Below are 6,121 nucleotides of genomic sequence, written 5' to 3' on the forward strand. Positions count from 1 at the left end.
CCCTGTCGATCTGACATTTTCGATCGATTTCTGGGAATCTTTATGCTTTCTACGGCTTCTTTCTCCATCCAGAAAGTTGAGTATTTATTCTTTACAATATGTAATTTAGTTCCAGCCTCACAATGAATTTATTGTATTTATTGCGTGTGGATCTTCGCCGTTCGCCGGTGTCGCCATAGGCGCTGTCGTTCTTTGAACATGTGCTATTTAGTTAGCAGAACGACATTCCGGTTTAAATAGCTTTTTTGTTATTATGAAAGCTATTTAGGCATTATATATTGTAAAGATATTTATAAGCATAATTTTCCCTTTTCCGTGACGATCATATATGTCAGAGTTTTGATGATTTAGGTAACCGAGATCTCGTCTTGTCTAGGTAACATAACCTAGACAACATATACTTTCGTCATTTCCCCGGTTACCCTTGTGTATCGGTTATCATTCCTCGAGATCGAAATCTCCTGGAATTATATTAACTTTTACTAATCTCGCTAGAGATTTATGGGTAATCTCTCTTCCCTCTGAGAGTAGCCTTAGGCTACAAATCTCTGCGTCGGCCTTGAATTTCGAATTCAGGCATGACCAGCCTAGAGTTTTCTGTCCCATCCCTTAACGGCAGACGTCAAGTTTTGGGATTCAATCAGAACCTCAGAGTATTTAGTCTTTGTCGGCAGTCGGCCGGCGGGGTGATTGCATTCCCCTGCCGGCGGAACTGCCGGCATAGGAGGCTAGCCCTCCCTAGATTACACCTGAAGTGGTCGAATGTTGCCGCCACCTGCTCCCTGTGGTTTAGTAGACTAGTCCTATGCTCGCCGACCCTAGGCTATAGAGTCGTATACTCTTGTGGCCTAGGATGGCGTCGGCATTGGAACTCTGTTTCTCCCTTGTTGAGAGGAACGGCATGAGCTGCCATCCCCTTAACTGTTTTAGCAGCTCCTAAGCTGGAGAATAAATGATTCTCCTGCCGCTTGTGGTCGTGCCGGTACTGAAACAGAGTTTCTTCAAGGTGTGTAGGTCTGGCAACATTGCCGGTCCCTCCTATACCTCATATAGGACCCTTTCCCCTCCCCTCTCTGTTCTTTTACGATGGCCGAGCCATTGTCTTTCCTGTGCTGGAGTCCTGCAACCTTACCATTGCCCGTGGGTTGCCGGCGCCGTCCAGACCCCCCCCCCTCCTCAGACATCAGCTGTCGGCGGCTGCCGGCGGCCATGACGGCTGTCGGTGACTGCCGGCTTCCAGCGGCATTGGCGGCTGTGGATGGGAGGTCGTCCCTTTTGTCACCAAGGCTCTCCAGTTCTCCCTTGCACTGCTAGCCACAGTTTCTGTTGTCGGCGTATTGTTCTGGCTGGCAGTAGACCGGCACAGATAGGTACTGACTCAGTAGGTAGCATGCCGACTGTACTCGTGCTGCCGGAGGCTGGCCTACAGTAGAAAGCCGACATAGTACTGTGGCTAAATGGAAGTGAATCTTCTTTTCGGAGAAAGGCAGTAAAATTAGACTTTTACATCTTTTATTACTGTATACATATACAGTAATAGATAGCCTTCACTCCATACTTTCTCTATCTCTCTCTCTTATCTAGCTTGCTAGATGATCCGGCAATAGCTAGCTAATCCGGCAACATGCCAGCTGAACTACAGTATATGTCTATACAGGTAGTCAGTATATTTGCAGTATAGTATATACGGCTGATGAATAACTAACGTATGTATTATACTAGTAGTTATTTCCAATATATCTTGGGTATCCCTGCCCAGATATTTGCTGAACCCAATTCTATATTGATGGAATAATATTTCATCAATTTTCTGAATTGAAATCAGTTTCGATTTACCTTGCAATATTGAATTTCGTAAAGGGCTGGTGGTGTGACACCTCTAACCCCTATAGGGGAGAGCCCTTATCCCTGAGTTTCCCTGTTCAGGAAACTTCCTGATTTAATATTGTAGGGGAGGTCACAGCAAATAGATTGGTTGGGATGCATAAGTATATGTCTTTTATTTTCTGCTGGCTGAACTACGGTATAGGTCTATACAGATAGTCAGTATATTTACAGTATAGTAAATACGGCAGATGGATAACTAACGTATATATTATAGGCTACTAGTAGTTATTTCCAATATATCTTGGGTATCTCTGTCCAGATATTTGCTGAACCCAATTCTATATTGATAGAATAATATTTCATCAATATTCTGATTTGAAATCAGTTTCCATTTACCCTGCAATATTAAATTTCGTAAAGGGCCGGTGGTGTGATGCCTCTAACCCCTAAAAGAGAGACCCCTTATCCCTGAGTTTCCCTGTTCAGGAAACTTCCTGATTTAATATTGTAGTGGAGGTTACAGCAAATAGATGGGTTGGGATACATAAATATATGTCTTTTGATTTCTAATCAACATATCTTGGATGTGAACTTCTGCTGTTACCGCTCCTATTTCGAAAGAATGACATTCCTTCGATACTCTGATTGTGAATCAATCCTCCTTACCTCAGAGCGTTAAGTATAGAGGGGGACAGTGCTTGTACACTTCCTTACACCTAGGTGTTCGAACCCCTTTTTCTTCAGGGAATTTCCCGGTTGGAGGAATTTCCTTATCTTAATACTGAGGAGAAGTAACAGCATTGGCTCACAAGGGATACACGGGTATGTGTCTCCCACTATCTCTCTTAGCTTTCTGTCCTAAGCTATTTTTGTCAAAAGACGATTTTGCAAATTTGTTTTTCGGTGCGATAATCAATTGAATACTCATTTCTGTTCTCCCTTCCTTACAGGAGGGACACCAGATGATGCATTGCAGTCTTCTGCAGTTATAAAGATGAGTATTTTCACGGACATAATATATGCAGGTTCCCCCCGCAATATTATTTCCAAAATCCCCAATGTACAAGATGGCAGTCTAGAGCTGTCGAACTGTGGTTGGTTTCGTTTCGAAAGTTATCTCTTAAATGCGGTTCAACTGCGAACTCGTAAAATGGGAAAACTCTACGGGAATATGACTGAAAAATTCACATTCTCATTACTAAAAATGCCGATTTAGTGCTCCTTTTTAAGGTTTTTAAGGTCTAAACCCCACCCCCCAACCCTGCCTCTCAAGATGAGGTAGCAGACACTAATGGCATTGGTGAGTCTGAGTGGGACTCGAACCCCCGACTGATAAACACCGGGCAGAGACTCCACATTCAAGCCACACCTTGTAGTGAAATCAACGACAGCAGTCATTGTTTCACTGTCACATCTGACTCCGCCGCCAAGAGCCGGCAGTGTGTGCCCTTGGTCACCACCCAGTCAATAGCTGAGTTGGTATACCTTCAATCGACAGCCCGCCGATTACCGGCGGTCTGCCGACAGCCCGAGGAGTCTCCTCTGGTTCAGAGATCCGCTGACTATGCGTATAGTTTTCACCACTACCCAGTCACATTGAATACTGGCTAGGATGGTGTGCGTCTGTCGGCGACCCGCTGACAGCCAACAAGTCACTGATATGTCGAAGACCTGCTAGCCATATCGATACTGAAGTACTGTGCCAGTTAACTTACCCCCAAGCACTAGCCTTGACGGTAACATGCCAGTTGTATAGGGGTATACAATACCCTGTACACCTGCAGTTTAGGACCAAATCGCAGACAGAAATCCTTGGTACATAACCATACATTAGAATGGTTTTCCAGTACGTTGTGCTTCTAAGCACAACCCCTTGCTGAGACCTACCTGATTTGGGGGATCCACTTCCCCCCCCCCTTTTTTTTTCCTTACGCTGATTCTTCATCAGCCTCTTGATTCTCATTATTAATTCCCCGGATGTAGGGCGCTACTCTAGCCTTATGGACTAGAATCTTCCATCGGCCTCTTCTTGAAAGGGGATGCCCTAGAATCAATAATTAGGAAGACCGCAGCAGTTGGCTGGAAGGATTTACACGTCTGTGTCTCTCCTCTTTTCCAGCGTACTTATCCTAAGCTTTATACAATAGAAAGGAATCTTCTACTACAGTGGAACACTGAAAAGCTGATATAGGCAAACAGTCAGGTATGGTCTGAAAGGAGAACGGAAGGGTTTCTTAGTTCTCCTTAGGATGTTAAACAGCATCCCACAGTTACAATGACCGTTGTTCCACAGACGGTCAGATTTATACACCTTTGGATCAAGCAAAGCAAACAGACGCTTCTGGTAGGAGGGAAGTTCCTCCTGGATCGCCGGACCTTCGATCCCTGGAGTCAAAGGTCTGACCAAGATGAGACAAGAATGGAAATGGACATACCTCCACCATCCTTTCCTCAACTCTTCTTATATTCAAATTCCCCCTAGAAGAGTATACCTTAAAGCTCTAGAGCATATTAGCAGTGAGGAAAGTAGAGTCCATCGATTTCCAATGAAGGCAGTTTAGTGTTCACATGAAAGACTCAAGAAAACTCTGAGTCATTCTGGACTTGGTGCCACGCAACAAGTTCCAATAGAACAGCAAGTTCAGAATGATAATCCTTCTGAACATAAGGACCCTATTCAGTAAGGGGTGTTGACAATCTAGCCAGCCCTGGAAGATGTCTATCAGCAACTTCCAGTCAGTCATTCCCTCCCCTCCTACCTGGGATCCAAGTTACAGAAGATAACATATATCCTGGACGAGATTCTCGTCGGTCTAGTTTCAGTCATGGGATCCTTACGGAATTAGCAGACACAGTCAAGCGAAACCAAGCCTAAAAAGAGTTCAGGCAACGATGGCCCTGGACGACAGGCTGGGGTGGGCAGCACCCGAAATTACTGTCTATGAGCATCCATGGAGATGATCCGGCCCTGGAACAGTGAGGATGCAAATAACTTCAAGAAATCTCGATTCTCTCCAGCTCAGGGGCTTCAATGTTTTAAAAAATCATTGAAACCTGTAGTCACTCTAACGCCCCCTTTTCCCCTGGGGATGTAAAAGGAGATCGTAAGGTCTGTCAAGAGACTATTGTAATCAGTCAGGATTCCATGACGCTAACAAGGAGGAATTTAGAACTCTCTACAGTTCACGATGATGACAGACCCAGTGCTACGTGCACAACTATAAGATGCGCTAAGAGGCTGGAGAAGATACGCATCAAACGCTCGAAGAGATCTAATAGGACCAATGATGGTCATTCCCTCTTCGCTTACCCTACAATGACCAAAGGCCACGGACCCGTAGGCCATTTTAGCCCTGTAATGGGTGGATAAACTCTCTCCACACAGATCGGACCTCAGGTTGATCTGGGGCATCGAAGCGATAATGAGGCGTCGAAACTGTCGAGGATAAGGGACGTCTCATTTCATTAGGGAATGCTAGCCATCCCTTCCTTAAGGGAATGGCGCCTATCAGCAGCTCATTTATATATGATCCGCAAGGTGACAGCGGATGCTCTTCTCGGGTTCCACCCAATAGAGTTGGAATGGTACACGGACGCAGACCCATTCCCTCCCAGAAGGGGACAAGTCCCCGAGCTGCAGATCGTTCTCTTCATCACGAGCGTTATCAAGATACTATCTCGTTATTTGGTCCCATACGAGGACCTTCTAATGGAGTTAACAGACATCATGTCTCTACATTAGAAGTGATGGACTTCGAATTCCTATTCAGCCCATCAAAATTTCCTCCAGAAGGCCCTCTACATGCTGAGACCCTTCCAAGGAAGAGGGGCTCTGTTGGCTCCCAGAAAGCCCAAGAACATCCCGTTCCCTGTAATGAAGGAACTGAGGCTGAAGCTAGTCCTAGTTATGCACCTAGGATTATCCAGGAGGTTCAGAAGTTTTCTGCCTTCGATTTATCACAGTACACCTGATCCCTTCATTTTACGAATTTCTTTCCCTTAACAGTTAGGAAAAAGACTGGGATCTTAAAGGTAAAATAGAATTCCTAGAAGAATACAAGTCTAGTCAACAAGAAGACAATACGATTCTTCTTGGGAAAGTAAATTGTTTTGTAAAGCAAAAGGGCCCAAAAACAATCTCATGATCTTCTGCCTGTCCTTCTCTGTCCACCCCTAAATTCAGGGTCTGGCGGCCGACAGCACGTTGGCCTTTGAGGAAGGAGGCAGTGTATCCTTGAATACTATGAGAAGTCTAGTTCTTCGGCCTTGTCTCCATATAAACCCTTGAGTAAGC

Source organism: Palaemon carinicauda, chromosome 24, assembly GCF_036898095.1.
Source record: "Palaemon carinicauda isolate YSFRI2023 chromosome 24, ASM3689809v2, whole genome shotgun sequence".
NCBI lineage: Eukaryota > Metazoa > Arthropoda > Malacostraca > Decapoda > Palaemonidae > Palaemon > Palaemon carinicauda.